General features: G+C 36.0%; 1 protein-coding gene across 1 annotated transcript in view; it reads right to left on the bottom strand.

Moving 5' to 3' along the window:
- ITFG1 (integrin alpha FG-GAP repeat containing 1) overlaps positions 1–26,931 on the bottom strand; it is a 206,946-nt gene that overhangs the window by 71,984 nt on the left and 108,031 nt on the right. The gene's annotated exons all lie outside the window — the stretch shown is intronic.

Genomic DNA, 26,931 nt, shown 5'->3' with positions numbered 1-26,931 from the left:
ACTGTAGGATGCAGTGATGAGTTGGATAAAGGGAAAGGGAGAGATGAAATGATGAAATGGAAAAGGAAGTGAGTAACAACTTCTACATTTCTGGTTTGAAAGATTGGGTGTATGATGGTACCACCATCTGAGATAAACAGAATTAGGAACAGATTTAGGGGAAAGAAGATTGTTTCAGGTTTGGGGTGCCATCAGGTAGTTACACATCAAGTGTGAGGCCCAGATACAGGGATATAAAAGTCTTAAGCTTATCAGTGGTAATTAAAATAGCCAAAGCAGACGAAGAACATGCAGAGTGTGAACAAAGGGCTGAGAATGGAACCCTCAGAAACACCAATATTAAAGGTGGCCAAGGTGAAGAGGGGTTCTCAGAAGAGATGGTACAGGAACCAGTGAGAGAGGACATAGAGAGAACCAGAAGAGTTTTAGGAGTAGGTTACCAACAGCAAAAAGTTGACAAAAGCCTGGTGACATAAAGACTGTGAGGTATCCACTGGATTTGTCAATTAGAAGTCACTGGGACTGAATGAGAGGTTTAGTAGAGGGGAGTGGCCTGAAGCCAGACTGTGGCAGGTTAAGGGTGAATTTAGATAATAAAGCAGAGTCACCAATTTTTTTTAAGTCTGGGGAGACTTGCACATATTTAAATAAAGACTGGGGGAAAAGAGGATGGAATGAGAAGATTCTGAAGGCAAAGGAGAGGGGATAATTGATGCAGCAAGATCCAGAAGATACAGGCAGAACTGAAAGGGAGAGGGTATCAAATAATGAAATCAATGAAGAAACTGTTAAAATAATAATTTAGGATAAAGAGAAAGGGACTTGAACTAGGGAAGGGGCTGTGATAATGGAAAAGAAAAGAAGCCTGAAAATCACATGAAAGAGGATTGTACCTGCTTGGTGGTGGAGTCAAACGTAATTTAACTTTTCTAGGCTAAAAGGATTGGGGCCATGACAATTTATTTGTAGTAAGCAGGGAAATTATGAGGAAGAGTTGGATTTGAGGAGACAGGGAGGTATGATTAAGTTTGGTTTTAGACAAGGCAAGTATGGGGAGATGGTCAGACAGCAACATGGCAGAAAAGACAAGGTTTGAGATTAAGATTTGGGAGTTTTTTATCTAAAAGTTAAGATAACTTGTGTTGTAAATCTGAATGAAATAGCTGAGGGAAGAAACACAGGAAAAAAGTCAACAGTTGAACATTCTGCCTTGTGGAATGTCCCCAGGGAGTGGATGAAATATTAAAAAAACAAAACCCAAACAACAAACCAGAAGAATGAAAAGTGTATATCTTACAGTTATGGAGAGAAACTTGTATCATTCAACATTAGAAAGGAATGACTTTTTTGATTATGTGAACTTCAGCTAAACATGACATCTTTCCATGCGATTTTTTCTGAGTTATGCTACGACAGTCCAAGCATACAATAACTGAAGACTGGTTAAATTAACCAAATGGAACATTTTATAATTGTTAAAATGATATCATAAAAGTAGTATTACTGACATGTAAAATTGTTTATATTATGTTAAGTGAAAAAAGCAGGTCACAACACAGTATTAACAGTATGATCTTATTTTGCAATACAAAAAGAAGCATCACACACATAGTCATACATACTTCTGAGCACAGAGAGGTAGAGCTGGGTTTGGAAGGATATACATCTAAGACTAATGCTAGTTATCTCACAGTGGCAGGGTTTTAAGTACGTTTTATTTTCTTTCTTTTGATTTGTATGTAGCTTTGTGCAGTAGGCAGAAGACAGTGTTTTCCTGTAGTCACCAGTCACTCACTCTCACATCACCTACTTTAATTCACTGCATAGTTTTAGCACCACTTTATATTTTTATTTGTGATTTGCTTGTGTATTGCATACTTTTCTTAAAGGTCTCTCTTATTCACTCTTGTATCCTCAAGCACCCAGAATTTGCCTTACTAGAAGTCACTCAATAAATATTTTTAAAGTAGAAGTTAACAGGTAATGCTTTCTAAGAAGAAAAATAAACACTTTCAGCTAATTTATTGTTAAGTACTGTCATCTTCCTTCTCAGCTCCTGTATTTTTGAAGTGATCAAATATGTTAGAAGCAAAGGGAATTGGAGATGTAGTCTACTTGGACCCTTGAGAAGATTGTGAACCCAAGGACGGCCAAACACTTCTCTGGGCTGCCTAGTGAGACACCTCACGAGGCCAAGAGTGGCCCAGGAACACTGCTCAAGAAAAGGCGGAATGTGACAAGCTGATGACTGATTTTTATAAAAGAATACTCTCACAACACACACAAATCTTGTGTCCTCCAAGCAAGCTCCTTGTGATGCTCTGTACCTCTTTCAATGTCAATGCTCATGACAGTTTTGTGATTACTCTTTGAGGATAACTTTGGAAGCTGCTGTCTTCTGACATCCCCAGGGATGGTAAGTCTTCAATATGAGCAATAAATGAACTTAAGTGTTACAGTTAAGATCAGTAAATAGCTTGGTTGGTACAGTATTTGTACAAAACAAAGTATATGTAAGGCAGTGAGGCATGTGAGACTGACTCTTTGACTTATTTTATTAAGACAACTCAGGTACCATATAATTCACCATTTTAAAGTGTTCAGTTTAGCAGTCTTTGGTATACTCACAAGGTTAAGTTCCAGATTATTTTCATCACCCTCATATAGAATGCCATCCCTATCAGCAATCACTCCCCATACAGGCAATTCTTATATAACTTCTAAAGAAGTGTTCATTCTACTAAGGTGACTCCTCCGGACAACTGATTCAACCGATTCAACTGTGTTTTAGATAAATATCAGTCATATTCATTTAGAGTTGGGGATACCAATGAAATTCAATCAAGGAAAACAAACTGTTGTGTCACCAGCCATATTTTGTGTTTATACCATATTCTAAAATCAACTTCTATGAAATACTCATAGGTAAGAAATCCTATGTATTTGAATACCTGAATACCCGAGAGAAGAGAACTAACCACATTTAAGTTCAATTTTATCTTCTTGGGAAAAGCTTAACAACATGCTGAGTTAAGATAATTACATACCTTAAAAAAAGAGCATTATCCCATCAATGAAAATGCATTCAAGTAAGATTAAACCAGGAACATATACATAATCACTTGCTAAAACCCTTTATTAAGCAGAGGACAAAACATTTAGACAATTAACTAAAACTGTGAAAGAAAAAGCAGATGTAACACAATTAGTGCTTCTATAAAGCTATAACCTTTTTCCTTATCAGTTCTTTCTTGGCCTTGAGTGGCCCCAAATAACCCAATTTAAGATTTAAGCTTATCATTTGAAATTACTTTTTACTATTATTTGAAGGTAAGTTTCCTGGGTTAGAAGTTTAGATTATTGATTTGATAAAGATATTCTTCGCTAATGTAAACATTTAGTGCCATAAAAATTTCTCATAAGAACTGCTTCATCTGTATCCTACAGATTCTGGTATTTTCATTTTCATGTAGTTCAATACAAAAAATTTCCTTTGACTCACCTATTATTTAGAAATGTGGTTAATTTCTAAGTGTTCAGAGACTTTCGTGTTATCATTTATTGACTTTAGTTTAATTCCACTGTGGTCATATATTGTACAAGTAAATATGTTAAGGTACATTTTATTTTGGTAAACACTCCAAGTGTTTGCATATAAATATGTGTTCTGAGGGGAGTGGCCAAGATGGCATAACAGGAAGACACTGAGCTCACTTCCGCCCACAGGCACACCAAAATTACAACTATTTATAGAGCAACTATTGATAAGAAGGACCTGAAGACTAGCAGAAAAGATTTTCCACAACTAAAGATATAATTAAGGAAACACAATGAGGCTGGTAGGAGGGGCAGACATGCAGAATAGTCAAGACCTACACACTAAAGAGGCAACCCACAAATTGGAGGATGATCACAACTGCTGAGGTCCTCCCAGAGGAGTGAAGGGTCCAAGCCCCACAGCGGGTTTCCCTGAAAGAGGATCTTGTACTGGGAAGACAAGCCTCCATAATGTCTGGCACTGAGGGCCAACAGAGCTTGCACACTGGAGAGCTGGGGATCTCTGGGAAATAGAGACTCCACTCTCAAAGGGTGCTTGTAAAATCTCACTTGCTTCAAGACCCAGTGCAGAGGCAGTAATCTGAAAGGATTGTGGGTCAGACACACTTGCTGATCTTGGAGAGCCTTCCAGAGAGGCAGGAGGCAACTGGCACTAGCCCTGGAGATACACATGCTGTTGGCAGCCATTTTCGGAAGCCTGTACTACCACGGTAACATTGGTGCTGGCAAATACCATTTTGGAGTCCTCCCTCTAATGTATTAGTGCTGGGGACTTACACGCCCACCAAATGATGAGCACCTCTCTCAAGGATGCCCAGGCCAAGCAGCCATCCATGAGGGGATATATAGCCCTGCCCAACTGCAGGTTGGCACCAGCCATGGGTCTCTCCAGGCCCCAACAAGTCCCTCAGCCAGCCACCCCAAAGCCAGGTCTTGTCTACTAGAGGCCAGGAACAGTCACAGGATGCCCCAGACCCTGAAGATAGTCCTCTAGGGACTTGGCCACACCTACTAGTGGGCAGCACCAGTCCTGGAACTCCTCAAGCACCACAGCCAGCTGCCATGGGACTGGTTCTGCTCACCATGAGGCTGGTCTCAGATCTGGGCACAGCAGGACCTAGAGCCATTCATACCAGGACCCAGCCCCACCCACCAACAGGCTGGACCAGCTGTGGAAATGCTAGGCCATGAAGCCAGTTGCCCAGAGACCCAGCCCCACAAAACAGCAGACTGGCACTATCCCAGGACTCCCCAGGCCATGCAGCCAGCCATTCTGGGATCTGGACCAGTGGATGGCAGCCTTACAATCAGGCAGGGCCTGACAGCCAACTGGGTGTGAGGGGTCAGCCCTGCCCACCAGTATGCCCACAGTAGTTGGTCCTGCCACAACAGAAGGGCCCATGGAGCTCACAAGGGGAACACTGCTAGATCATATACCTCTGGTGACAGAGGGGCATTGTGCTGCTGGGGCTCCTACATAAGGTCACTTCTGGAACAACACCAAGAGTACTAAAATTTACATATAGGGGTGGCAGAAGACAGAAAGAGGTGGAGAACTTATTTGAAGAAATAATAGCTAAAAACTTCCCTAACCTGGGGGAAAAAACCCCCAGATTTGTAAGCACAGAGAGTTTCAAACAAGATCAACCCAAAGAGATCCACACCAAGACACACTGTAATTAAAACAGCAAAAACTAAAGATAAAGAGAGATATTAAAAGCAGCAATGGGAAACGACTATCCACAAATAGGGAAACTCCCAAAGACTATCAGCTGACTTTTCAGCAGTAACTCTGAAGGCCCAGAAAGGAGTAGTATTATATATTCAAAGTGATGAAAGGAAAAAAATCTACAACCAAGAATACTGTATATGGCAAGGCTATTATTGAGATTTGAATGTGAGATCAAGAATTTTACAGACCAGCAAAAGCTAAGAGTTCAGTACTACTAAACTGACTTCACAAGAAATGCTAAAGGGACTTCTATAAGTAGAAAAGAAAACACCAGGACCACAAGTGGAAATATAAAAATTATGAAAGAAACTTATTTATCTATTCTATATATGCCTGTCACTGTATAGCACAGGGAAATATATACAAGATCTTGTGGTAGCTCACAGTGAAAAAAATGTGACAATGAATATATGTACGTTCATGTATAACTGAAAAATTGTGCTCTACACTGGAAATTGACACAACATTGTAAAATGACTGTAACTCAATAAAAAAAAGTTAAAAAATTATGAAAGAAAAAAATCTCACTGGTATGGCAAATGTACAGTAAAGACAGTAAACCAATCACATACAAAACAGAAGGAAGGTTAAAATCAAAAGGAGTAAAATCTTCTATATCTACAATCAATAGTCAAGGGCCACACAAACAAAAAGATGTAAAATATGATGTCAGACAGTCAATGTGGCGGGTGGCAGTAAAAATGCAGGGTTGTTAAAATACATTTAAACTTAAGAGATCAGCAACATAAAATATATTTCACTATATAAAACCTCATGGTAGCCACAAACCAACAATTTATAATGGAGACACACACAATAGAAAGGAATCCAAACATAGCACTAAAGATGACCATCAAATTACAAGGGAAGGGAACAAAAGAAAGGAACAAAAAAGAACTAGAAAAAAACCCAAACCCCAGAAAACAATGAACAAAATGGCAACACGTACATACCTATCAATAATTACTTGAAATGTGTATGGACTAAGTGCTGCATTCAAAAGACAGAGTGGCTGAATGGATTAAAAACAAGACCTGTGGGGAGGAGGACATAGCTCAGTGGTAGAGTGTTTGTGCTTAGCATGCATAAGGTCCTGGGTTCAATCCCCAGTACCCCCATTAAAAATGAATGAATGAATGAATGAATGAATGAATGAATAAATCTACCCCACCCCCAATAAGACCTGAACATATGCTGCCTACAACAGACACACTTCAGATCTAAATACACAGACTGAAAGTGAGGGGATGGAAAAAGGTATTCTATGGAAATGGAAATGAAAAGAAAGCTGGGTACCAACACTTATATCAGACAAAATAGGCTTTTTAAAACAACGACTATCAAGAGACAAAGAGGGACATTACATATGATCAAGGGATCAATCCAACAAGAAGATATAACAATTGTAATTGAACCCAACATAGAAGCACCTCAATACATAAAGCAAATATTAACAAACATAAAGAAAGAAATTGATAGTAACAGTAATAGGAGGGGACTTTTAATATTCCAGTTACATCTAATGACAAATAAAATTATACTGAAATAATCATAGTTTAGGCATACAAAAATGGAGACATGTAGCCATTGAGGATTGGTCTCAGACATACCCTTGCACCACTGAGAGCTTAAATTTTCTCTGAACTGGATCAAATCCAAGGACACCAGGAGCTGTATTTGGAACAACCTCCACCAGTGGTAACTTTATGGACTCAGGGTCCCCCCCTTGTAACTACATAACCATTTCAGATGCCACCAAACCATGCTTAATAAGCACTCTTACTTCTCACCAGCTTTAATTATAATTCTTGACAAACAACTTATGTAACTAAATGTGGCCTTGCAATTTTTGCCTTTATAAGTTTCCTCCACAGAACACAATTCAAGTGCTTCTGGAATCTGTGTCTCCCAGGCTACAGTCCTAACAAAATCCAAATAAATGCCTCTTTATTTCAATCAAGTCTCTGTTTCTGAAATTTTGGTTAACACATCAATAGACAGATCATCTAGACCAATAAGAAACCACTGACCTTAACCGACACATTGGACCAGATGGACCTAAGGTATCTACAGAACTTTACACCCCAAAACAACAGAAAACACATTCTTTTCAAGTGCACGTGGAACATTCTCCAAGATAGAGCACACGCAAGGCCACAAAACAAATCTCAAGAAATTTAAGACTGAAATCAAATCAAGCATCTTTTCTGACCACAATCTTATGAGACTAGAAGACAATTTCAAGAAAAAAAAAAAAAAACCTGTGAAACCTAAAACTTGTGGGAAAAAAATGCTCCTAGGCAACCAATGGGTCACTGAAGAAATCAAAGAGGAGATAAAAATATACTTGGAGTTATATGAAAATGAAAACACAATGATCACAAATCTATGCAATGCAGCACAAGCAGTTCTAAGAAGGAAGTTTATAGTGATACAAGCTTACCTCAGGAAACAAGGAAAGTTTCAAATAATAAACTTAAATTTATATGTAAGGGAACCAAAAATAGAACAAACAAAACCCAAAGTTAGTAGAAAGAAATAATATCAGAGTAGGAATACGTGAAGCACAGACTAAGAAAAAACAATGAAAAAGATCAATGCAACTAAGAGCTGGTTCTTTGAAGAGATAAGCAAAATTGATAAACCTTTAGTCAGACTCATCCAGAAAAAGAGAGAGGGCCCAAATTTAAAAAATCAGAAATGAAGGGAGATGTTACAAACAGCACCACAGAAATACAGAGGATCATAAGAGATTACTAGGAATAATTGTATGCCAATAAAATGGACAACCTAGGAGAAATGGATAAATTTCTAGAAACACACACTCTCCCCAAACTGAACTGGAAGACACAGAAGATATACTAATTACCAGTAATAATAATAATAAAAAAAAACTGCTAACAAGTAAAAGTCCAGGATCAGAAGGCTTCACAGATGAATTCTACCAAATATTTAAGAAGAGTTAATATATATCCTTCTCATACTATTACAAAAATTGAAGAGGAAGGAACACCTCTGAAACTATTTTACAGGCCAACATTATACTTACACCAAAACCTGACAAAGACACCACAGCTCTTTCCTCTCCCTAATCCTTTGTGCATTCCCTTGTTGGTAGGTTTGCTTAGAGTAGGGTGGGGATGATCAACAATGCTCCATTCTTACAATCTCCAAAGCATTTAAGAGGGAGAGGGTGGTACACCACTTTATTAACGGAGGGTGGGAATGGTCATGGGGCTTTGCCACAGTCTGTTTACCAGATGAGGAGAAGCAAAGGATTGCCTCTTTAATGTACAGTCAACATATTCCATAAGGCTCTACTCCCCAGTCTCCATGGCACTCCATAAGGAGGGTGGTGGCTTCTGCGGTGGTGTTCATTTGCAGTAGAGCAGGTTCTATGGACTGAATCATGCCCCCCTGCCCCCATTTCATCTGTTGAAGCCCTAATCTCCAATGTAACTGTATTTGGAGATAGAGCCTTTAGGGTAATTAAGGTAAAATGAGCTTTTAAGGGTGGAGCCCTAATTCTATAGGATTAAGTGTTTATAAGAAGAGACACTAGAAACAGAAAAGTTCATGTGAGAACACAGAGGGAAGGTGCCTGTCCCTAAGCAATGAAGAAAGATCTCACCAGAAACCAACCCTGGATATTGTACTTCTAGCTTCCTAAATTGTGAGAAATAACAGATTTGGCCGAAAGGATTTCTGTTGTACAAGTCCCCCATCTTTCTAGTCCTCTGGCTTGAGTCTTAGAACTTTTTGTTTCTGTCTTTGCTCAACAGCATCTCTGAGTTGCAGGCTACGTTAGTGCCAGGCCAGGATATTTAAGAAAAAAACAAGTAGACAAACAACCAAAAAACCTAACTAGCTATAAAATCATCACAAAAACAAAAAGAAAAGAACTCATCACTGGATTGTCCCTCTACTCCTGAGGTCCCTAGCCAGTCTACTCCTCTGTCCACCTTTCAGTCTTATGATTAATTGTTTTATGTCTTTTATTTTTTCAGGTGTAATTAGCAGGAGAAATAAGGTGCATTTTGATAATTTCATTTTCTCTGAAATTGGAAACCCCCATTTTCTCCAGAATCCACTCCTGCTGGACTTTAATCCTTTAAAAACAATCTTGTCCAAATTACTAAGAGTTTTGCATTGCTAAATCTAATGGTGACTTCTCGAGCTTCAGTTTATCCAGACTCTTAGCAACACTTAACAGTAGTTGATCACTTAACAGTAGTTTATCACTTCCCACTCCTTGGAACATTCTTTGCGTAGACACACTGTGGTAGTTTTCCTCACTGGCCACAGTCCCTCAGTGTCCTTTGTTGGCTACTTTTTGTTCCTGACTTGTAGATGTTGGAGGGTCCTATAGCTCAGTTAACAGACTTCTCCATCTATACTAATTCCCTAAATTATCTCATTCAGCCTTAAGGTTTTAAATATTAAACATTATATACAAGCTGACCAATTCAGTTTTTTTCAATTCAGCCTTATATTACCTCTCCTAAACTTTATATTTACATGTCCAACTACCTATGCAACAACTCCTGGGGGATGAGTAATGGACACCCCAACCGACGCATATCTAAAACACATTCTACACATTCCTTCCTCCTGTATCCAAACTGCTTCTCCTCCAGTGCTCCTCAGGAAATGGCATTGCCACTCATCAAGCTAGTCAGGGCCAGAACCATGGAGTCATCCATGACTCCTCTCATTCTCTTAAACTCTACATTGAATTCATAAGGAAAGCCTGTTGGTTCTGTCTTAAAATAGTATATAGCAAAACATCACTTTCCCACAGCTTCACTGCTACCACCTCAATTGACCATTATCTCTTGCCTAGAATTCTGCAGCAGATTCCTATGGCTTACCTTATTCAAATCTTGCCCAACTTCATCTCAAACCCATTTTCCAAACAGCAGCAAGATTAGGAATGACTCCTTTAAAATTCAAATCCTGCCTCCATGCAAACCCTCTAATGTTTTCCTATGATGCTTCAAGTAAAATCCAAAGCCTTTACTATGGCCCGTAAAGCTGTAAATGATCTGGCCCCTGGCTACTTCACTGGACTCATTTCCTGCTATTTTCTGGATCACTCACTCCAGCCATTCTCATTTTCCTGGAATACTTGAACATGATCTTTCAGAACCTCTTACCTCTACTTAGAATGTTCTTTAACAGATATTTCCATGGCTTTCTGCTCACTGCATTCAGGTTTCTGCTAAACATCACTGCCATAGAAAGGTTTCACCTGATGTCTCTATCCAAAATTACCTACCACCTCTTAGCTGTCCTCTACTCCCATCCTGTCACACAACTGCTTGCTTAATTTTGTTTTCATGGCACTTATTTCTTACATTTTACAATATATTTACATGTATTTGTCTGTGGTCTATTTTATCCCCCCAACATCAGCTCTAGGAAAACAGGGATTCATGCTGTTATTTCCATAGTATAGTAGAGGGCCAGGAACATGCTACACCCTCAATAAAATTTGTTCAATGAGTAAATTAATGACCAAGTTTTATGATGCAGTCCGTAGTTCTCATGTGGCTATCTCCTTCTCACCATTTTAGTTTAATTTCAAATGTTATTTCTTTGGCAATGCCTGATTTGACAAACACAGGTTGAAGCAGACATCTTGCCTCAGCCCCAAACTCCAGAATGTAAAGGTCAATGAGAATCAAAGGCCTTATCTTTTCTTATTCCTATTCTATCTTTAGTATCTGAAAAAATGCCCAGCACTATTTAGTTTCTAAGTGAATGAATACATGAATAAACATAAGTTTCTTAAGAGAAAAAAATATCTTGACAAACTGAAATAACAGGGATTAGGATAGAAGAAAGAGAAAACAGATAATCAGTTTAGTAGATTAAAGGAATATTTTAGCTATTTTCAAGGTTATTATGGTAAGGAAAGACAGTTTTATTCTTGTTAAATAACATATTGTATTGCCTTCATTTTTGCAGATGAAGACAACGCTCTTTTAATAGTCTATGAGTTTTTTTTCTTATTGCGGAAAACATACCTAATTTACCAATTTTAACAATTTAAAAGTATACAGTTCAGGGGCATTACATACATTTACACTGCTATGCAATCATCACCACTATCAAGTTCCAGAATATTTATCATCTTCAAAAACTGAAGTGCTATACTCATTAAACAGTAATCCCCATTCCCCTCTCCCCCAGCTCCTGGTAGCCACCATTCTAATTTTTCTCTATGAATTTGATTACCCTGGGTACTTCATGTAAGTGGAACAATACAGTATTTCTCCTTTTGTCACCGGCTTCTTTCACTTTGCATAATGTCCTCAAGGTTCATTCAGGCAGAATAATGGCCACCCAAAGATCGGCTGATGTGGGCCTCAGCAGAACAAGAATAGTTTCCAGAAGCTGAAAGAGGTAGAGGATAAACTCTCCATTTGAGACTCCAGAAGGAACCAACACTGCCAAAAGCTTGGTTTTAGCTTTCTAAGACTCATACAGAAATTCTGATCTCCAGAAATGGTGCGGAATAAATGTATATTGTTAAACCACTAAATCTGTGATAATTTGTTACAGTGGCAATAGAAAACTAATACATACTTTGGTACCAGAAGTGGCACAGTGCTACAAACAGCTAAATATATGGAAGTGGCTTTGAAATCGGGTAGCAGGTGGAGGCTGAAACAATTTGCAGAGCATAATAGAAAAAGCCTAAACTGCTTCAAACAGACTGCTATTTGTAGAAATATGGATGTTGAAGACTGATGGTGAAGGCTCAGAAGAATGATCAAAGAAATCTATACCTTCATAGAGAATACCTAAATCATCATAAATGGATTGTTGGCGGAAAAATGGATGTTAAAAGCTCTGCTGGTAAGGGCTGAAACAGAGATGAGGAATATGCTGTTGGAAACTGGAGGAAAGAGGATCCTTGTTATAAAGCGGCAAAAGGATTAGCTGACTTGTGTGCAACAGTTACATGAAAAGCAGAATTTTAAGTGATGAATGTGCCCATTTAACTGAAAAGATTTGAAGAAAGTTTTTGAAGGTAAAATGTGGTTTTACTGTTTATGGAAAATGTGACAGGTAAGAAATAAATTGAGGGAGGACTGTTAATAAAAAAGAAACCAGAACTTGATGATTTGGGAAATTTTCAGCCTATGCAGGTTGAAAAGACAGAAAAATTAAGAGATTCAGTCAGGAAAACATGCTCAAGAGAGAATGTCAAGGACATGCATGAACAATATTTTGCTGCTGTCTTGGAAGGATCAAAAAATCAAAAGTACTCAATCACAAATAGGGCTCTCTGAAGAGATTAGGTGTGTGACTCATGTACCCCCTTAGCCATCTCAGAAGCCAAAAATGGAGACAGGTTTATCCAAGAAAGATTTGTGGAGAAGCCTCTTGTCTGAGGGAGAGAATCCCTTAGAAACATGCAGGAGACCCATCAAGTTTCTGAAAATGCTACACCAGCAGAAATACCACCGGCTTGGATGGAAAGGAACAGGGAGAGGAAGAAATGAACGAAGGCTATTAGACTCTCAAAATTCTACAGGCAGGAAATATGCTGATGAACCACTTGGCTGCAAACATGTAACACCTTTTAGGAGAAAAGGACAAGCTGTGGGCCTGTGATGGCGCTGAGGGCCTCGGACCTAATGTAGTATGTCTGGTTGGATTTTGTAATTGTTTAAGAGCAGTAATTCCTTTTTTTCCTTTAGCTTTCTCCCTTTTTGAATGGGAATATCTATAATTATCCTATGCTTATATTTATAATTATCCTATGCTTGCCTCATCATTGTATTTTTATTTCTAGTTTTACAGATCCATAAACAAAAACTAATTTTGCCCTAATATCAATTTACCCTGATAGCCGTACATGTGCCTAATTTAGATAATATACATAATGAGATTTGGGACTTTTGAGACTTTTTGTCATTTGAGACTTAAATGACATTCTGGACTTGAGATGATGCACTAATAGGTGGGGATTTTTGGGGATATTGAGAAGGAGTGAGTGTATTCTGCATGTAGTATGACGGTGAATCATTAGGAAGTCAGAGGGTCTCATCATAATAGGCTGAATAATTGTTCCCCAGAGAAGATCATGATGTTCCTTATCAAAGGGAAATAGGAACATGGGAGCAAGGGAGAAGATGAAAGAATGGAAATAGAGAGGTCAGAAAAGAGAAAAGATATTGATGGTTAATTTTACGTGTCAACTTGATGGGGGCATACAATGCCCAGACATATGGTTAAATATTATTCTGGGTATGTCTTTGGGAGTGTTTCTGGGTGAGACTAACATTCAAATTGGTGGTTCAAATTCCTCAGGCAGATCACCTTCCCTAAGGTGGGTGGGTCTCATCCCACTAATTAAAGACATGAATAGGACAAAAAGGCTGACTAAGAGGGAACTCCTTCTGCTACTGCTCAGCCGGGACATTGGTCTTTTTTGGCCTTGGGACTCGGACTGAAACACTGGCTTTTCTTGGGCTTTGAGCCTGGTTAGAATTTGGATTGGAACTTAAACCATCAACCTTCCTGGTTCAGATGAGGACTGGAACTACACAATGGCTCTCTTGGGTCGTCAGCCTGCTAAGTGTAGGTCACAGGACTTTGCCTCCACAATCATGAGAGCCAATTCCTTATAGTAAATCTCAATCCCTCTTCCTCCCTCCCCTACTCTCTGAGTTTCTATCTGTATATCTCCTATTGGTTCTGTTTCTCTGGAGAACCCTGAATAATACAAAGATGCTACGCTGTTGGGTTTCACAATGGAGGAAGGGGCCATGAACCAAGGAATGTTGGCAGCCTTGAGAACCTGGAAAAGGCAAGGGAAGAGATTTTTAGCTATGGCCTCTAGAATGAACCAGCATTGCTAGCACTCTGACTTTAACCCAGTGAAACTGATTTCAGACTTCTGACCTCCAGAATTGCAGCAGAATACACTTGTGCTTTTCAGAGATACTATGTCTGTGGTAATATATTAATACACAGTCCACTGTCATTCTTGGTACTCTTTGAGAACACTGTGCCAGTCACCACTTGAAGCCTGGATAAATAACATTTAGAATATACATGCTGTGGAAGATTATTAATAAAAAGAGGTATTTATACATGCTACAACATAGGTAAACCTTGAAAATACTATGCTAAGTGAAAGAAGCCAGTCATGAAGGACCAAAAATTGATTCCATTTATCTATAACAAGCTAGATCTTGCTACTACAGATCTACTATGTTTTTTGTTTTGTTTTGTTTCTTTTAAATCATGTGTAGTAGCAACATTGAAAACAGTGGCCCACTATAGCATTCAATCTCCCAGTCTTAGGGAGAAAAGGCTGAAAATGAGGTCTGGAAAGACTTGGCATATTTTAAGTTACTTCCTGAAATCAACAGAAAAAAACATTTTGCTGACACCTTTTAATTTTCCCTTTTCATTCTCCTTTGGAATCTCCTGTGGTACAAAATTAACAGGAATAAAATAGCCTTTAGTCCTTTCTCTAACAATAATCGGTGTGGTCTGTAGGTGGTAGGAGTTCACCTAGCTATCACAGATCTTTTGGAACTAAAGTTGACATTCATGTTGCTGACAGTCTAGTTTAAATATATTTCTTAATAAGGTAAGATTTGGAGGGAAGAGGAAGGAATCATATTCTATTTAATCACACAAGAAATTTACAAGGTAGGTACAGTCTTCCTTACTGTATAGATTTATAGATATATAGACAGGCTAAATACCTTGCTAGAGGAAACAGAGTTCCTAGTGGCAGCACTGGATTTAAACTGAAGACTGAAGCCCATGCTTTTAAAATTAAATTAAAAATTTTTTATCCTAAGCTTCACTTAGAAGTAAACTTTTCTTTTAACCCCATGTGATACACAATGTAGTGGAAGAAACATGTGTTTTACAATGCACCCTAAGTCAAATCCCTTTCGGGACAAACGTTGTCAAAAATTGGGAGAAAAAAAAGAAAAGGACATCAGCATCATGGTGGAGTGAGATGCTCCCTTTGTTCTCCCCTTCAAGTCTAAAGCCAGTAAAACATCCATAACTCAACAAAGGTGTCTCTGCCCAACACATCAGGCTAGAAAATTCATACATCTGTATATTTAAAGTGGGTGGAAAAGGGGGAACAGTGAAGGCAGTAACTACAACCCTGCTCACATGGATCCCTGGCAGCAGCAGCTGGGCCCATGGCCGCAGAGAACCCAGTAGCAACAGGGGCCATGGCACATCCGACTCTGGCCTCCTGGCTGCTTATGCTTGTGGCTACAGTTAACAAGGAAGCAGTGGCAGAAAGACTATGGTCCCGTCCCTCCAGCTGTGGAGGCGCCCATGACTCTGGCCCCCCACCCACTGCCTGCAGCAGTGGTACCCATGAACCAGAAAACAATGGACACGGAAGGGGTACCCACAGCCCTGGCTCCCTCTTGCTCTTTCCCTCCCCCAGTGGTGGCGAGGCCTGTGACTCAGGAGACCCAGACATGGCAGCCCACCTCGTACGTAATACATAAAATACAAACAAATAAAAATCCTCCCAAATATGTGATCAAATCAAACCAAAGAAAAAATGCAGATGCAAAGAATAGAGCAGTAGTGACCAAGGGGAAGGAGCGAGTGGGGAGGAGGGTGAAAGGGGTAAAGGGGATCAACTGTATGGTGACAGATGGAAACTAAATTTTTGGTGGATGAGCACACTCTAGTGCATATAAACAGAAATGTAATGTCGTACACATGAACCTTGTATAATGTTATAAACCAATGGTACCTCAACAGGAAAATTTGAAAAAGAAAACTTGTTTGTGTTTTCTCTTTTCATGAATGTATCTGACCTCAAGGACTTAACAGGTCTGAATCTAAGTTTTCCCCATTCATGGACTATTAGGAGAAGCATCTTCAATTCTGTCATTCTGGGAAACTGATTCTATGCTACCAGTTTCTAACAACATTAGTATAACTTTTACAGCTAGTAAGAATTATGAAAACAGAAGTTCAAAAACTCCCATGTTACTGTTCTTTTGAAGAAACTTGGTTACTGTTCCTTAGAAGCAATAAAACTTTGTGGCTACTATCTAGGAAGGAAAATGAAACAAAATTGATTTACGTATATAGTCCAGAATGCTTTCTCCTTTTCCAGCAACTGCTCACCAATTATAAAAGTTAACTGTAAATGCTGATGATTCAAGAGTTAAAAAGCTTACTTTGCTTTATATTAGCATAATTTTATGCAAAAATGAAGTTAGCAGTGAACTCATCAATTATATAGAAAATACTTACTGGAATTTATCTTGGTAGCTGTGGTGACTAAGTAATGAAATTTATTAACACAGTTCATCTGGAAAGATTAGCATATATTCATATCAATTTAGAAGCCTATACTCTGCCAAATTAGCATTCACGATGGAGGAAAATAAAGAAGTTTTCAGACCTGTAAGGTCTCGGAAAGAGTCTGCAGACTCTCCTTGATAGAATTACTTGACAATTTATCCAGAAAAATAACAGACGAAACAAAGAAAGAATGGAAAACATGGGTGTTCAATGGTGGTCAAAGAAACCAGTAAACTTTAGGAGGGATAAATTGGGAGTCTGTAGATACTAGCTACTATATATGAAATAGATAAACAACAAGGTACTATTGTAGAGCACAGGGAACTATATTTAATAACTTGTAATAGACTATAATGAAAATATGAAAAGTAATATATATGTATGTATAACTCAATCACTATGCTATGCATCAGAAATTAACACAACATTGTAAATCGACTATACTTCTAAAAAAAAACTGATTTTTTTTTTAAACAGAAATCAGAAATCCATACTTCTATATGAATTCTCCTGATTATTCAAGGAAAACAGGCCACAGGCTGAATTCAGCCCACAGATCACATGTATGCAACTTCTGAAAGAGAGGCTTTGAGTAATCCAATAATAAGCCTGGTCTAACAATTCTATATCAAATTTGGGACAAATTAAAAAATAGAGTTGGAATGTACAGAAACATCATCCACGACACAAAAGCAAATCACCTAAAAGATGGATAATTTTGCCTACGTCAAAACTAACAATATCTGTTCAATTACTAAAAAATTTCTTAACTAGAAGAAAATGTTTGCAACATATATACTTGATAAAGGATTAGTGCCCAGACATATAATTGCTACAAATTAGTAAGAATTAAAAAAAAAAACAAAACAGCCAACGGAAAAATTGGCAAAAGCAATCCAAAGGAGAGAAAATACAAATGGCCTTATAAACATATATAAAAATATTCAACCTCGCTAGTAATGAGGGATATGCCAATTCAAGCAACAATGAAAACCATTTTTTGTGTCAGTTTACCACGTTTTAAGTTTAATCATACCATGTCTGCAGTGATGTGGAGAAGTGGGCAACCTCATAAAATACTAGCAGGGAACATAATGCTGCTTTGAATGACAATTTGACTTCATTTAAAAATTTAAACATATGTGTCTTATGATCCAGAAATTTCACTTTTAACATCAAACCATAGATATTTTCTCACAAATACACAAAGAGGCATGCTTGAAAATGTTCACTGTTTGTTACAGCAACAAATGGAAATTACCTCAATGTGTACCAATGGAGAAATGGTCAAACTATAGTATGTCCATTTGATGCAGTTCTATACAACAGTTAAAAAGAGTAAGGTAGATGTGTCTGTGTATTCCAGTGTGAAAATACTACTGTATTATTATCGACTAAAAGAAGCGAACTGCAGAAAAATACCTAAAATAATACTTTTTTAAGTCTATAAAACTACCCCTTCCTCATGCCACATACAAAAATCAATTCTAGGCAGACTGTTAAGGTAAATGTGAAAGGCAAAAGAATAGAAGTCTAGAACACAATGTAGGAAATTACTGTCCTGAAACTAGGCTAGGACAATTTTCTTAAACAGGACAACAAAAGTACAATCCATCTGGTAAAAGATTGATAAGCTGGACTAGATTCAAATGAAGAGCTTCTGTTGATCAAAAAGACACCTTTAACAGAATGAAAGGGCACACATGAAACCAATGAAAAGGTCATATACAGAATGCATAAGGAGCTCCTACAACACTCCTACACTCCTGGAAGGGCTGACTAGCACAACTACTTTGGAAAGCTGAAATGGTCACGGAAGCTGAAGGTACACATAGCCTATGACTCCCCAAGTCCTCTCCTGAGTATAATCAGACAGGATGCGTGCACGTGTGCATCAAAGACTTGTACAAGAATTTTCACAGCAGCATTTTCTGTACTAAAAAAATTGTAAGCAACCTAAGTGATTAGGCTAGAGACGGAGGCAAAGCCTAGTAACTGGGAAGTGGCGTGAGGGGGATTTCTGGAGTAATGGAAACGTTCTCTATCTTGACCTGGGTGGGGGTTGCATGAGTATTTAGCTATGTACTTCTGTGCGTGCTTTTGTACATGTCTGTAATACTTAATAAAAATAATTTAAAAAATATACGGGTAAATACAATTCAACATTTATAAGACAGTCTAGAAAATTTGAACAATTGATTATATATTATTGTATTACAGAATTCTTGTTAATTTTTTAGAAGAAGCAAGTCATTAGGTGTGATAATGGTACCACATAATTATGTTTTCAAAAGCATTTATATTTTAGAGATCCATACTAAAATATTAACAGTGAAAGGATACTATGTCTGAGATTTTCTTTAAAATAATCCATGGGAGGTGGGGGGAGGATACAACAAAGTATAGCTGAAAAAAGACTATGAATTTATAATTGTTGAAGCTGAGAGCTAATAACTTTTGAAGTTAGGGGATGAAAACATGGAGAAGCTTCATTACATAACTCGCTCTATATCTTGAAATTTTCCAAAATACTAAATATAAAATAATACTCTCTATAAACTATTATATGTACATACTATTTATATGTATGTAATACATAATACATAAAATATTTACATATGTTCTCTTTTAAAAAGTCTGCATGTACATGTAAATTCACTGCAACAGATCTGGAAGGACACAATACACCGTGTTGTAGCAACAGTGATTAATTTGAGGGCAGGGAAAGGGATTGGTAATATTTGTAATGTGTACCTTTTCTCCAAGTAGAATATAGTCATGTACATCTAATAAAATACAAAAATTAATGCAAATTAAAAATAAAATATATTAAAAAAAGAAACTATCAAACTTTGTAGCCAAGTGTAAATAATTATAGCAAGAAAATGTGAAAGTAATTACATACATAAATAGGTAAAACTTGGATGATATCAGTACGGTAATATCACTGCATGAGAGTAACTGGGTAGGAGAAAGAGAATTGAATGTATGCTAAAAATCTTGTCTTAAGGACTGTCTTATCTGTAGTTAGTGAACTAATGTCTAGTTCACTAAAGAAATTAAGTTTAAACATAAGTACTAAATGTTTAAGTGTAAAGACTAAAACAGCAATAAAATTTATAATATACCAACCATCTTAGGAAGTACAAAAGGAAGAAAAATTTGAATGATTCAACAGAAGGCAGAAAAGAAAGAAGAAAAATGAGATAAAAACAATGAATACAAACATTAAGTGGCAAGAATAAATTAAAGCATGTGTGATCACCTAATATCACTAATAATTAAAATAACAGTAGGCACTACATAGAACCTTATACTGTGCCAAGCAGTGTTGCAAGTCCTTTGCATATGTTAACTCATTTCATTCTCACAATAACCTCACGAGGTAGGTACTATTATTATTCTCATTAACAGGTATTAAAACTGAGAAAGATTACTTGCCATGATCAAACAAATAATAAACTGTAGAGCTAGAATCTGAATCTAGGCTCCACAGTGCAAGCTTTTCACTACTCAATTATACTGCTTTTTGAAAGGGTTAAATTCTATTATTAGAAGACAAAGACTCATATATTCAGTTTTTTAAAATTTCCATCATGTAGCCCTTTCTTAACTTAAGGTTTTAGAGATCCACCTATGTTGCTGACTACACTTCTTTAGTAATTTATTATTATTTTTTATTGATAAGAATTGTTAAATTGTATAAATATACCATCACTTGTTTATCTATTTTCTTGCCATGGACATCTGATTTGTTTCCAATTTATAAGCCTTTTTGTGAATTTTTCATTTCTCTTGCATAAATACCTAGGAATGAAATTGCTGGATCACAGGAAAGGTACATGTTTAACTTCATGAGAAACTGACAGAATTTTCCAAAATGATTATGCAATTTTACATTTCTATCAAAAAATGTATGAGGGTTCCAGCTGTTCTACATCCTTACCAACATTTGGTGTTATTTGCTTTTTTAATTGCAACCATTTTAGTGTACACGAATAAGAGTATCAAAATGGCTTTAACTGCATTTCCTTAATTACCACTGATGCTGAACATCTTTTCATATTTTTGTATAACTTTTTCACTGAATTGCCTTGGCACCTATGTAAAAAAAAACAGCTGTTCATAATATGTATAGCTCTATTTCTGGACTCACTGTTCTGTTCCACTGATCTCTATATGTATTTCTTATGCAAATATCACAATGTCTTGATTACTGCAACTTCACAGAAAGTCTAAAGTCAGGTAGAATGAGTCTTCCTTTTTTGTTGTTTTCTTTAAGATAACTTTGACTAATTTAGGTTTTAATTTAAATATTTTAACCAGCTAATCTAGTTTTTTCATATAAATATTAGAATCAGCATATCAATTTCTACAGAAGCTTGTTGGGATTTTGATTAGAATTGTGTTCAATCTATAGACCTAGTTGGAGAGAACCAACTTTCTCAGATGGAGACAATATTGATATTCTGATGTGTGAATACGGTATCTTTCTCCATTTTTTGGGTCTTCTTTAATTACTCTCAGGAGTGTTTTGGGGTTCAAGAACAGGTACAAACAACTTAGGCTGATAGAAATAAAAACAGAGAACTTATGAGGCTAGGGATTAACTAGAAGGGAAGTATGAGAAAGTTTTCTGGAGTGATGAAAATGTCTTATATCTTGATTGGAGTGCTGGTTACACAGGTATAAACATTATCAAAACTCATCAAATTCTACATGTAAAATCTTTGCATTTCATTGAATGCAAATTTTTCCTTAATAACATGCCACAGAAAAGTTGAAAATAAAGGAACAGAAATATGTCTGGTAAATGCTAAGAAAAAGAAATAGCACAGAAATCATAATATTACAGAAAAGAGAATTCAAAGCATAAAGCATTATGTGCATAAAAAGGGATTTCATGCTTAACAAAAGAAGTGAGAGATGAGTGTGTATATGTCCATGAATGACTGAAAAATTGTGCTGAACACTGGAGTTTGACACAACATTGTAAAATGATTATAAATCAATAAAAAATTGTTAAAAAAAAACAAAAGAAGTGAGAGGACAAAACCTTATGCACTCAAGGTTGCAAACATATAAATTAAAAGTTGATAGAGAAGCTGACAATTGGGTATTGATTGATTTACACAGAGGTACTGGGGATTGAACCAAGGACCTTGTGCCTGCTAGACATGCACTCTACCACTGGGCTATACCCTCCTTCTTCAGGAACTATTTACTCTTAAAAACACTTACTAGAAATTAAGAAAATGGAAAATTCTATTAGCTATGTATTCAATGAAATAAACTAAAACAAACAAAGGAACAAAAATAGCAAAAATGTAAGGAATTATAGAAACAGAAATAGATAAATTATTTATGGAAAATAATCAATTTTATCATTGAAAATAAGAGTAATTTTTCAAACAACTATAATAACAACACAGACATGAATGAAATAATAAAATGGATCAGCCTTAATCGAATCTGATGAATAAATAAAGAAGACAAATAACATTAGAAACATGAGGGGGCTATACCTATGGATTGAAAGGAAATGCAAAAATTATAAAAGAATGCAATGCTATGCTAATAAACTGTGCAGGAGTAATTATTAATAGACTGATTAAAGTGATTGCTGATAGAGTAAATAATATTTAACATATATCTTTTTGAATTAACAAAGCCTGTCAGTGTCTTTAACTTACTGTCTCATAACCTTTTTTTCATAAATAGTAGATTTTAAAATTTTAGTATGGGTTGAAGAACTTTAATATGGGACTCATTAGGGCAGAAGAATAGGCAACCTTATTGTAGAGAAAATATGATCTTTATAAATACTAACTACTGAAGCTGAAGTTAGTTTGTGAGAAAAGGTCAGTCAACATAGCAGTAAGGGTTCTTCCATGATATGACAATATGAGTTCTTCAATTCTGAGTTATCATCCAGGATAAGATTTGAAACACACTTTGTCATTTTTTTATTCTGCCATACCATACTGGGCAATTTAGTATTCTCCCCCATTTGAAGTACCAAAAAAAGCTACTGAATAAGACAGTAAGTCAGAAATAGTGTAAAAATGAAAGTAAATTTAAGCCTGATAAGATATTTTATATGGTAAAAACTTAATAAAAAAAACCACATACTGAATATTTCTGGAGGTTTTATAATAATTTGCTTAAGAGGAAGTAATAACCTTATTAAATCAAGCAGTGATGTGAATATGATTCTTGAACTCAGTAGCTTTGTTAATTTTGAAAAACAAACATTTTATAAAAAATTTGCTCTACCCCTACATATAATTCAATAAAATGCCCTAAGCAAAAATAGTAAGATATTCTTCAGTCTTCAATAAACTGTGAATGCAGATAACTTCCTTACACAGAGTTACTATTATTCATTAACTAGAGGTTAGTTAATGATTTAGGTCATAAGACTTAGTGATGTAGGTTGTAATGTCAGAAGTAGGTTATCCTCCCAAGCAGTATTTGAACAGATGAAAATTATGTGAAAAAGCCAACCAAGATTTCTTTTGCATGCTACCACTAAGCATTCCTAGGCAGAGTTGGCATGGAATGTTTTCTTCTTTAATTGTAAATTAGGAAGACTTTTATATTTTCACATCCACGGAAAAGGTGGTGATTAACTTCATTTTTAAAAAGATTATGGCGAATCATTTGAAATATAAGATATAAGATCAGTAAGAGATCTGATGTAATTTAAAATGATGATGAGATTCTTTGAATATATTTCATAACAAATATGAAAAACAACACTGGCTACAAGTACAAGTAGATAAAGGCATTTGTACTATCAATTTCCTTGCCTATGAAAGCAGAACATCTGGAACATAAAATAACCTTTTCTTGGTGACTCAGGGTATCAATGCGAAGCTAAATTATTTTATAAAGCTGAGAGTGAAGATAAAAATGCAGATTATTCTGAACAGGTGGTTAGCTAATACCTACAGAAGTCTCCAGCAATTCTTTTTTGACAAAATGCCAGATCCCAATTTGCTTCTGGTCATTTTCCAACCTTTCATAATGGTAGCTTGAAAGTGTACCATCAACACATCTAAATTATGTCACTGCTTTCCAAATGACAAGAGACCACATGATTGCACGTAATCAATCTCTTTTGACAGTAAGCAGTTTTGGTGAGGAACTGCTGTTATGAAATATACAGACAGTTGTTTATTTTTTCCTCTTCAGGACTCAGAAAATTATGAATTTTATTTATTTGTTACTAGCTTGCTCCTTCTTTCTCTTGTTAGTGACTTTTACTATGTGCCCAAATCATCACTTCAACCTTTGCTAAAAATGTGTTATTTTTGGTTATCTACTACCTCCTTCTAAATTTTTTTCTTACAAGGAAAGAAGAAGACTCGGATTCTGTGAACTTAAGAGTCCTGACTGCAACTGTGTGACCCTGCACAAGTTGCCTGGCTTATCTGAGACCATTTCCATATTTACAAAGTAAAGATAACACCCTTTAAAAAATTACTGTGAAGTAATATGCATGAAGATCACTTAACAAACTAAAGCTATTTTCTTCTTGGCGTTAACTGACAAGGAATATATTGCATTTGGCCATTTATTGATTTACTTGCCATTTAACAGATTTGTGGTGTTCTCATGGCTGAAACTCAGAATCTTCTCCTTTGCTGCTAAAACCTCTTGTTTAAAAAAAATTTTCTTTTTCCAGTACTTTTAGATTTGTATTTCCCATAAATACCTTCTGGAAGCTGAGGTTTTGTTATACAGTTTCATCCACTGACTTGCAATTTATTAATAACAATAAAACTTTTCTTAAATATATTAACATTCTGATTAAGTAATATGGAATAGGCAAACAAAGACTAAAAACCACTCTCTTATATCTTCAGTTAAATGCTTAAAATAAGGAATAAATATGCACTGTACATGCTTGACAAAATGAATCATTAACACAACTTCTAAAGTATCAATGTTAAACAAATATATATGTAGTTTTAGCAAATTACAATCTATGTTATCCTTGAATTTTAAAAAAAGATTCAACATGGTTTAGAATATTAATTTAAATATGGTTTATAAAATTTTCCTACAGAAACCTAATAGTAGCTTTAAGTTGAAATTAAGATTTAATTTTATCTATGACATTATGTTTCTAGGGGAGTTTTTAGGGGAATGTTCCTTCTAATATGAGCAAAAAATAAAATTTCCAGTATACCAAATATTGGGCAAAAATAAATTTAAACTTTTCATTTTCGTGTACTAGTTTTTCTAACAACTCTGGCTAATCAAAAGATAATAGGGATTGGAAATCCCTAAGGATAAGAGTTTAATTACATAAACAGTACATAAATATTTTTTATTGTAAGTTATCTTTTAGTTCCATTTAAAAAGGTTATTCAACTCCATATTAAAGGGTTACGGCATAAAAAAATCTTTTTAGTGACTTTATACATGGAATTTAAAAAATTCTAAAAACAGAATTACTGTTAGCTTAAGAGCCCATTATTGGAACAATGTCATTTTAAGTTTGCCTTTTTTCCTTCGAAGAAATGAAAATTCAGACAATTAAGACAACATCATTACACACAGAAGATGACAGTAAACAGGGCAACTGAGAGGCAATGGGACAGCCAAGGAGGAAAAACCATGGTTTTCAGTCAGTGGTAGCACAGATTTAAAATGACTGAACTTGGACCATGTTGTTTTGTTCAGTCACTCACTGCCTCTATATAATATCATTAATAGAGATTTTTTTTTCATGCAACATGATTTTAAAGGTTAACTTTTGGCAAATTGGGCCTTTCGTGTAAAATAAAAAACAAATAGAAACCCAAACAGCAACTGTCTTCTGAAAACAAACAAAAACCGAAACAAGTTAACAAGCCATGATTTCAGAACTTCTTTTCATGAAGTACATATTGTGGATTTTATTCTCATCTGCACAGTTAATCTCTACCTGATTTTCAAAACCTGCAGAAAGAATGGAGAGAATTCTTCAGGTAGCAACCTTTGAAATTAGAAGCCATAGCCCTGTACTACTTCTCAGCAATACAGCAGCCTTGAAATCAGTTAAAAATTATAAAATGCTTTTTCAACAAAAGCGAGTTCAGGAAGGAAAGGATTATAATGCGCATTATGTCTTTTTCCTTCTTGTGTGTTTCAAAGGACTTACTATGCTGAGATCTCCTAGACACACAGGTATTTCTCATCTAGTGATTTAATGAACACTGACGCTGTAATGCACTAAAATCCATCTATCCTTCAATTCTCATCTATCCCAAAGCAACAAAAAAGAAACCCTCGGTTTTAAACATTACTTGTATAAAAAAGTTTCAAGAGCCTGACTAATCTTTACCTTACATCTCCCATAGAGCCATAGTGTTCACTGTTGAATTAGCTGTTGACAGCATCATTATTAATGAATGGTAAAGGTAAGCTAAATATTTTATGGTTGGAGGGAGAAAATGTTGATAAGAAACTTTTATGACAAAAATAGTCTGGATGTTTTTCCAAGAATATGTAATCACGGACTTAAAGGACTTTAATATGTAATTTCTTATTCTTTTGAATAAGGTAAATGTTCAAAATTAAGCAGTTTTTACATTTCTTTGTTTTTATGTGCCACTGTATCTTTAAAAGGAATAAAAACCACATTCAGCTCAGAGGTTTCTTTGGTTACATCAGATCTGCTTCACACACATGGGTTATGAGTGTATATATGCTGCCTCATGGATCATGATGCTCATATTCCTGAAAAGTTCTGTAAACACAACTCAGAGTGATTACAATTCATATGAAGGTCCTCAAGAAAGTTTAAGTATAGACTCTTCATAATTTTCTATAAATATTTAGAGACACTAATAATGTTCGGTTCTCTAAAAATCACATTTCTGGACATTATTTGATGTTAAAATCAACAAAAGTCTGGGTTTTTTCCAGGAAAGCTGTATTGCATCATGAGGTTGGTAGTAAATGTTGAGCTGAGTCATTACTAATTCCAGAGTCAACAAATGAATTAATGCTCAGAAGAAAAATTATGGGTAGATATGACGCAGGAGGCAAGAAAGAAAAGGGCCAAGAAATATAATAAACTACAATATGAAGAACATAATAAGGCATTAAAATTTAGGAAGAGGCATATTTATGAAATCTGTCAAAATTCAGGCTAATTGTGAATTATATATATTGGTTTAGCTTATGGTACTCTACTTAAGAAAAAAAAGCAGTTGTAGCATTCAAAATCATTGATAATGCAATGAATATACTCAAAAATTTTATATTTACAAATAATATCAAAAGCCATGTCTGAATTCTCAACACCACTACACAACAAG

This window comes from Camelus bactrianus, chromosome 9 (genome assembly GCF_048773025.1).
Source record: "Camelus bactrianus isolate YW-2024 breed Bactrian camel chromosome 9, ASM4877302v1, whole genome shotgun sequence".
NCBI lineage: Eukaryota > Metazoa > Chordata > Mammalia > Artiodactyla > Camelidae > Camelus > Camelus bactrianus.
Note: the sequence above shows the minus strand (reverse complement) of the source record. Positions and strands in the feature narration are given on the sequence as shown.